We start from the raw sequence: 9493 nt of genomic DNA, 5'->3' as shown, positions 1-9493 counted from the left end.
AATTTGGCCTATAGTTGACTTTTTTCAACATTCTTAGAAAATGCACTCGGATGAAAATTTTGATAGCACGGTTAGTTTCGCAATGTCGAGTTTGGGCTAGAATAATCCTTCGTTCACTTCCAAAGGCTTCCGGTCTAATCTCAAGGCCCGTTGTGGAATTTGGCTCAAAATGGCCTTTGGGTATAGGACCCACTTTCATTCGTAACGACCTCTTATGGAAATTTCAACTACATTATTGAGTTCGAAATATTAAATTTGGTATAGTAGCATATCTCTTTTAAGCGCACAAGATTTCGAACAAATTTGGAGTACCCCGTCGAAATATTTGAACTTGGTGAAAACTCAGCATTTAGCTGATCTCTGGTGCAAGTAGCCTTCTTCATCACATTTGTGCACATTTGTGAAGGAACTATCACGATCACGATGAAGACTTGACTGGAGTTTGAACCAGTTGGTCTTCGCGATCATGAGACCTTACCCTCACAATCGCGGTGGTCTATTTGGGAGTTGGTCGCGATCACAACATATGCCCGCACGAACGCCAAGAGCATCTACCTAGTCTTTTAATTAAGACCAGAAACTCGAATCAGCCATAATTCTTTATTTCCAACTTCGATTTCTCTGTCGTTCCTTCATCAAATTAGGCGATTTAAGGGTCCAAACTCAAGAGAATTTCATGGAGAATCTAGTGGTGAGCTTGAAAATGCGAGGGGAAGCTTCGTGTGAGTTAAGAATTTGAATTTAGCTACTGGTTTAGTGAATTTTGGAGTGGTATTTTATTGAAATTGTGGAGATTGTAACTTGACCAATTTAACTCCATTTTTAGTAATTTTTTAGGCTAGATTGTGGGGGGTTTCACAAGGAATGTTGTAGTATAATTTCTTTGGTTTGAGGGAGTTTCGTTCTTGAGTTATAGCTGATCAAAGAAGTTGTCTTTTCCATATTTTAGCTCAAATTTTATGAATTTAGTTATGCTCGTCTCGCGTAGTTTCCACCCCGAATTATGATATAATTTTTATTTGTAGCTTTGGGTGATGTTTAGAACTTATTTTTGAGGTCAATTTTGAAATTCTGGATACGGGTCCCATATTTCTTGTTTTAGACTCTATAATTGATCGATCTCCAAATTTGATAATTATAGTGTCATAATGATCGAATTAACGTTGTGATTCTATTGTTGATAGCATGGAAGCATTAGGAGGCCGTTCGGAAGGAAAAAGATCTAATTTTGTGAGTTGGAGTGCGCTTTGTCGGCGTTCACGTAGGTTATAGTTTTCCCCTTGTTAGACTGAGCATTTTTAGGCAATTGTATATTGATTTTTATGAGTTTGGAGGGGTGTGGATGTTAAGCATGCTAAATTCCTAGAATCCATTTCTTAGGCCTTATTTGGAGTAATTGTCGGACTATGTAAGCATGACTCCTGTGGTTGTTGGTTATTTCTATCCTGCGATGATTGTTTTCCCTGTGGCTTTGTGTTTGAAAGCATGTTTGTCCTTAGTCTAGGCTTAGACTAATGTGTCCTTAGACTTGCGTGGTTTTTGTTCATTGGGCCATAGAGCTTTTTTGACGTCATTTCGGACGGTTAGCTCCCTGTAGACTGATATAAGAGACTTGAGTTTGATAGTCTGAGCCTTGTCTTGACAGTAACGCAGCTTATGACTTTACCTCCATAATGTCCTATTCTCCTATCGATCCTATATCGCTCAGTACTTGATTTTTTAAAAGTTTTCTCAGCGATTCGGGTTATATTTCATTTGGGCTGGAGCAGTGCATTGATGACACTCGGTTTGGGGGTCCCCATGATGCACGGTTGGTTGCTGATTCTAATTCAAATTGATCCCTTAGCTACACATACCCGATTAAAGTCTGTGTTCCAACTTACCTGTGTCCAGGCTTCGTAGCTACAAATACTTGGTTAAAGTCCGTGGTCTAGCTTACCTATGCTCGACCTTTGGCTACAGTCACCCGGTTAAAGTCCGTAGTCTAGCCCACTCATGTCGACTTATTAGCTACAGTTACCTGGTTGTAGTTCGTGGTCCAGCTTGCACGTGGTTAAATTCTTGATTCCCTGGTGAATTCTTAATTAAGTCTTCATCTACTCTCAGTTGTATGTCTAGGTGTGAGAACTGGAAATTGTTCAATTCATGTCACGATCCGACCTAGGGCCTAGTTGTAACACGGCGACTGAAACATCGAAGGGCTCCAACTAAGACTCTTGAACATATCATAAGCATTCGTAAGGTAGAGCAAAAGTGGAAACATCATAAGAGAGTCTAAATTATGAATAGAAGTTTAAGAACAACACATGACAATATAAACTCGAAATATTTGTCCAACTAGATGCCGCTACTCATGAATATGGGTGGGGGCTAAGACATGTCCCTAACTCACCCTCAATATGAAATATATCAAAAGTCTTTGAAAACAATAACTAACTCAACAACCGATCCTCGATAAATAAGGACTCACCACAACCGCTGCGCAGGAAAGCTTAATTAGCCATGTAGATGAGTGTGATCTTCAACCTCAACCCCTACATTATGAGACAATGTAGGCAAAAAATACTCATTAGTATATTGGAATGTACTAAGAATATGGACGTGGCATGCAACGTAAATCATGGAATGCAATGGTCAAGCAAATCACATGGTAAGATGAGGTAAGTAAAGACATGAGAAAATCATATTGACCAAATCATTTAGAAAGAAAAATTTAAAAATCATAGCATACCTAAGAGATCATACATATGTGGCATAGGAACCATAACCGACAATAAGACCATGCGAGTTATAATATGGAATCCCGTTGTCTCCCCATACAATGAAGAAAAAGGGGAATCTACTTGCCAAGGTAGTCTTTACCCCGCTAGGCGGGTCATACATATGTTGTATGTGGATCCACTAGGTAGGCCATGAAGGCAATCCTACGGTGGCACGTAGTTATGAGACAAGAGACTTTATATAAGGAACCCGTATTTTAAGCCCCCACCTCAAGTCCACATTCGGTGCTAAGTCAAATCCCACGAAATACATACATAGTATAGAAATCATAATTTTATATATCATAGGTTTGAAATCATGGAGTAGCTCATTTTCATACATACTTGTAATGTGAGAATTGTCCTTTCATCATTACAATCATATTTGCATAATTCATATCGTTTGGCCTTAGGTCACCACATAGGGCCCTAAGTCACCTTACTTAATAACTTGCATGAAAATCATCCTTCAAAACATACTTATAGTCCATGATCATAATTAAAATACATAATCACAATTCATACTTGGAAATTCATGATCATAACTTATACTTGAAATTAGGGTAAGACATGAATGCATGATCAATTGATTTGAAAATCATGTGGTTGACTTGAGAACATACATAATCATAAACTTTATATTATCCCATACACAATTCATATAGATAATATCATCAGAAAGTATAATTAAAAATACTCATAATTTTCATCATGAACCATAGAGATCAAAATAGGAGAATTCACGGAAAAACTCTTCAATTTGATGCAATAACCATCAATTTATATCAAAATAGACTCATGATCATACTTTGAATCATAATTCATGCAATTGGAATAGAGATCATAAAAATCATAAAATACCATACTTTAATTTGATAGAAAACTTGAGAACTTGATTGGGCTTCATGGATGAAAGAATCCATGAATCAATACCCACATACCTTAAGTAAGAACACCAAATAATTTGGAAGAACTTGAAAGTTTTGATGGAGAGCTTGAGTGAATTTACTTGAAGTCTTCAATGGAGTCCTTGAGAGTCTTTTGTAGAGAGAGAAATATTTGAGTAGGTGAATTATAGAAGAATGAATAGAATTAGAGGTTTAGGTTAATTTATAGAGTTGAATTAGGTACTAAAAACATCTAGGTTCATTAGCATTACTTGAGAGGCCTATTCCTAAAGCATTCTTAAGGCACTTGTGAGCATTTTGAGGGATGTTACAATTCAAGTCCGGGAAATGGTGATATTATTGAAATCCTTTTGGTTTCGTTAATTTTCTTCTAGCTATTCTTACATCTGTCGGGCTTATGGGAGTTCTTGCAAGTGGCTACTCTTTATTTGTGCAGGAACATACCCGTCGGGTTTATAGGATCCCAGTGGAGTTAGTTAGATTCTTTCTCTTGGTTTGCTAGTACGCTCGTGTACATACCCGCCTTTATTTCTTGTCCTGTCTTTGGTTGTGATTGCTTACTCGCATTTTAGTTTACTTTTACTTATCTTGCTCAGTCGGTCTATGATGTCTAATGGGTACCTGTTGTTTTGATACTCATACTACACTCTACATCTGTTTTGTGATGTAGGTCCAAGTACTAGCTATCGGCGTTGATTTGAGTTAGCTACGGTCGTGATCGAAGGCGAGGGTGAGCACATAGTATCCTGAATTTACTCGTCTCCTTTCGTATATATATTTTTTCTGTCTTTTGCTTTTTGAGACAGCTTTATTCCCGTGGTCCACTTTTGGGACTTGTACTCTTTTACTAGCAACTCTATACAGGTGACTTCTAGGTTCTAGGAGGGATTCTTTTGGTTTTTATATATTTAGTTGCTTCCGCCCATTCATGTATGCTCCTGTTATTTTTCTTACTGTTTTAGATTAGATTGTTGGTCTTCTACACTGATATCACATTACTTGCAGTTTTGGGATATGCGTCGGCTTGTCTACTAGTGGGTTATATTAGGCACCATCATGACCTAAGAAATTGGGTCGTGACAATTTAATAGTTAAATAGATTTAGACATCAACAAATATGTTGTTTGAAAATACATTAGAATTTTAAATGAACCAAAAATAAACTAAATATAAAAAAATTATGGAGAAATAAACTTAATTTTAAAATGTATTTGAGTTTAATAAAACAGAATTTTAATCTAGTAATTTCAAATCTGAACAAATTTGTTTAAATTATTATCTTAGACTGTAAGCCATTGAAATTGATTTTTACTCCTAAACAAATCTTAGAATTTTGAAAATATATATTTTGTTAATAACTTTTTATTGGGAATACATTCAAAATGATAATTGTTTTTTACATAATTCAGGGGAAAAAGACATAAAAAAAAAACTCATCATATTGCGAGTTCTATTGGATCATTTAATTAATGTGATAGGGATAATAATTTCAAAATGAACTATGAGATTATTTTATAATGTTTTTGATTATAAAGATTAATTAGTCATATAATTATTTTTCTATCACATTATTTGTACTAAATAACAAATTAACTTATGCACTATATTTGAATTTATTCTATCCCACCAATCAAATGATCAAAAAACCTAACGTTCTATTTATAAAACAAAGAAAATAGAAAGACATTTTAATAATAATTGCCTCTCAAAATAGAAACTAAGTTAAACTGAGATTGCATGTACTTTTACATCTTTAGGAAGGTATTATTAAGAGATCAACATAGCAGGAAAAAAACCCAAAAATTCATTAATATAGCATACTGTTGAAAGCTTCCAACAAATTAATGCTCAGTAATTTGTCTTTCATGCAAATATTTCTGCCTTTTCACTTGTTCTTGAAATCAACTTCTCAATCACTTCATTTGTTGTTAGATTCATAAGAAAGAGTAACTCAATAAATTAAGATGCAATTCACGCATATTAAAAAAATAGATAAATAAAAAGAAACAAATATCGTAAAAAAATCTAAGGGGATACCATATAAAATAAATCTTGTACACTCTTTTAATTTGATTCTATACCTAAACATATACCATAAATAAACCAATGTAATAAGTACAATTCATACTATACCAAATATATCAAAGTAGCCTTAGTCAATTTGATTTTATATTCAAGAGTTATTTAATTGATCATTGTGATTCTACCACCGTTTTTGAGACTTAATCATGTCTTTTTTTATGAATATTGTTGTTCATTCACTATCTGTCGATAGGCACGCACTACATTCTAACTTGAGAATGAGATTTACGATGATGATTTCCTTGCTTTAATATCCATCAACAATCATGAAATAATCGTATCGTTCTTTTTATATGAATATTATTGTTCTTTCACTATCTGTTGCTAGGCATGCACCACATCCTGACTTGAGATTTACAATGATGATTTTCTTGCTTTAATACCCACCAACACTCCTGAAATAATCGTATCATGTCCTTTTTTTTAAGAAGATTGTTGCTCCTTTACTACTTGTCGCTAGGCGTGCACCACATCCTGACTTGAGAATGAGATTTACAATGATGATTTTCCTTGCTTTAATACCCACCAACACTCATGAAATAATCGTATTGCTCTTGGAAGGCTCTAAAATCACATTCATACAACCACCATTATATATGTACTACTCATCACTTCAAATGCTGAAGTTTAATTGTCATAAACCAATGAAATATCAAAAAGCTAATTGTAAGAATCGAAAAAGCAGCATGAAAAGCAAAAAATGCTACCATGTTTAAGCGGTTGAACGAATATAAGAGAATAAGAAATTCTGAAATTAGTAGGTTTAAAAGAAGATGTAGGTGATGGAATTAAGAATAGTTTTTGTTATTCAAATACGTGTGTTATGCGGTTTCTAGGGATAAAATTAGTTATTTATCATCTAAAAATTCAAATTTTAATTTAATTATTTATGCATTTCAAGAACTTACACTTCTATATAGTGATTTGCATCACTACCATTTTTTAAAATAAAGTGAAAAAACGGAGACCTAAGAAGGAGTTAAGTTATTTTTATTTTATTATATTTTATTTTAATTTTTGTAAAACAGTGTTATTATTTTTAGTGTTTACAAATTTTTATTTTTATTTTCAAATTTTAAATTAATTTTAATAAATTATAAATTCTGCATTTTTTAAAAAAAATATTGCAGATTATTTGTTTTAAAAAATTGCAAACGTGGGATATTTAAAATAAAATATAATTAAAATTGTCGAGTGGCAAATGCACACAATAAAGGTGAAAAAATGGGTGGTATTTTTCTTGCACCCACGTCCCTTTTTTTCTTCTTTTTAAACTGATTCATTTTCTAATTTTCTACTGTCACGATCCAAGCCTAGGGCCTAGACATGACACGGCGAGTGAAGCACTCGCAGGTGCCTCATTCAAGCCTTTTAGCATTAATTGAGCATTTCATCGGTAATGATAAAACAACAAGAAGTGAAAACATAAGGGGTAATTGGGACAAAAGGGTTTTGCATTCAATAAGAATCAAAGATAAATATCATTCTTTACTATGTCCAACAATACCTTCTATATTACGACTTGGCGGGGGCTAAAACATGTCTCTAACTCACCCTCAAGATTAGGTCAAAATACCAAAATGTAACTCAAATGTCTAAACATAACATAAGCTAGATAGGTTAAGAGTGTTGTTCCCGGAACATGGGAACTCACCAAAAGTGGTACCCTTCAACGATCAACTTAGCCACGAGGAGGTGAGTGTGGAGTAATGTCGATTCCTACATGGTGATATTATGTAGGCAAAAGTATGTGTTAGTACTTTGAATGTACTAAGTATGAGAGCATGCTATAATGAAGAACATCAAGTCATATAATAAGCAATATGCAATAATGAATGCACGCATGAGAAACATCATATGGAACCTTAAAACATTTATTTTGTGGAAAAGTGATTGTAACCGACATTTAAGACAATGCAAGCTATTACATGGAATCTAACATAACCCTCTACGTTGGCACGGAGAGACTACTTGCCGGATAGAACTCTGTCAACTTTAATCATTTCATTAACTTTAACTTAAATGGCTAATCGTGGATCCACTAGCCTAGAATAGCCGACAAGGGCCCCTATGTTGGAGCATTAATGCATCATGAGACTTTATTTAAGGACCCCTTAGATCGAGTCTCTATCTACATGCTACATTCTGTGCTAGGTCAATCCCACGGACAAATATTTAATCATCATAATGGTATAAGCATTTATATAATTTTAACATAAAATCATCATTCGGTGAAATAGCTGATTAAAACATTTCATTTGATTCAATGCGAGAATTGTCCTTTCAAATTGAAACCCTACTTTGGCTAAGAAGTCCTTTCATCATTCAATCATTTCATAATACTCCCTTTACATAAACACTTACTTCATAACTTTCATTTGGAGTCAAAAGTTTTTACTTCAACTTCACTTTAACATAGGACACTAGGTGGGTTCATTTCATAAAACCTTCAAATCCATTTTAAAGAGTTTCTTGCATGCATGAGAGTCATGGAAATACATCAAAATAAACAACTCATCATGTACACTTAAAATCACTTTCAAGTCTTCATGTATGCACTTTAACAAATCATTCATTTCATATAATTGAGAGTCAATATGCATCAATATATAAATAAACTTAAAATACATCATAATTTATGCATTTAGAGTCATCATGTAAAGACCCATAAAGATTCATCATTAGAATTGAAATATCAAGTTGAGAAGAACTTTTGGGCTCCATGGGTGGAAGGGCCCATGGATGGAAAACTCACATACCACTACAACAAATTTGATTATTAGGGACAAATAATTTCATCACTTATAAATTATATTTCGTCGAAAAAAATATTGCGTGATGAAAAAAAATCATCAATCAGTCATCCCTAAACGTGGATCACTAATAGTATACCAAAAAAATTTAGTGATTCATCGCTAAAAAGACAATATTTACTATAAAAAAAAAGTCGTCCCTAAATGTATAGCATTTGTGACGAATTTGTTTGTCATAAAAAGTATATTTTTTATAATTGGTAGTATGATTTTGTCACTAAAAATGTTATTAACACTGACAAAACTACATCGTCACTAATTATTTTGTTCAATCAGTGACGACACCAATTGTCTCTAAAGTAATATGTATTTTGTAGTTAAACAAATGTACTTTCGTCACTAATGTAAGCTTTTTATATACAAAAAAGTGTTTCGTCCTTAAATGTATAAATTAGTACAAATTTATTATTATAAAAAAGATTAATAATTTTGTATTTAAATATATTATCTTGTAACTAAAAGTAGTATTTTTACCGACAATATAGAAATGTCACTATAGATTATCATGTTTAGTGCCAATTCTAGTTGTCATATAATATAAAATTAATTCATATTTAATAAAAGGAGGTTGCTATGATAAATATATTTGTCACTAAATGTAGGCAACTTATGACGAATTAATTCATTTCGTGAAAAAAATATTTATCTTGAAAAGTTTGATTTTTTCATCATTAAAAATTAATCCTTTGATTACAGAATTTTTTTTTAATTACAAACATTTAATTATTTCATAGTGGTATTTATTTTTTTAAAACTAGAATTACATAGATTGAAAATAAAATATTAAAATATATCATATAATAATAAAATTCACCCATGATCATACAGTTTAGAACTAAAATTATACTAAAGTAATATCTCATTACAAGATCGTTAAATAAAAGTAAAATATGTCCAATAGCAAAAAAATTAACTAAAAAATATACTAAAT

The sequence above is a fragment of the Solanum dulcamara genome, chromosome 8, assembly GCF_947179165.1.
Source record: "Solanum dulcamara chromosome 8, daSolDulc1.2, whole genome shotgun sequence".
NCBI lineage: Eukaryota > Viridiplantae > Streptophyta > Magnoliopsida > Solanales > Solanaceae > Solanum > Solanum dulcamara.
Note: the sequence above shows the minus strand (reverse complement) of the source record.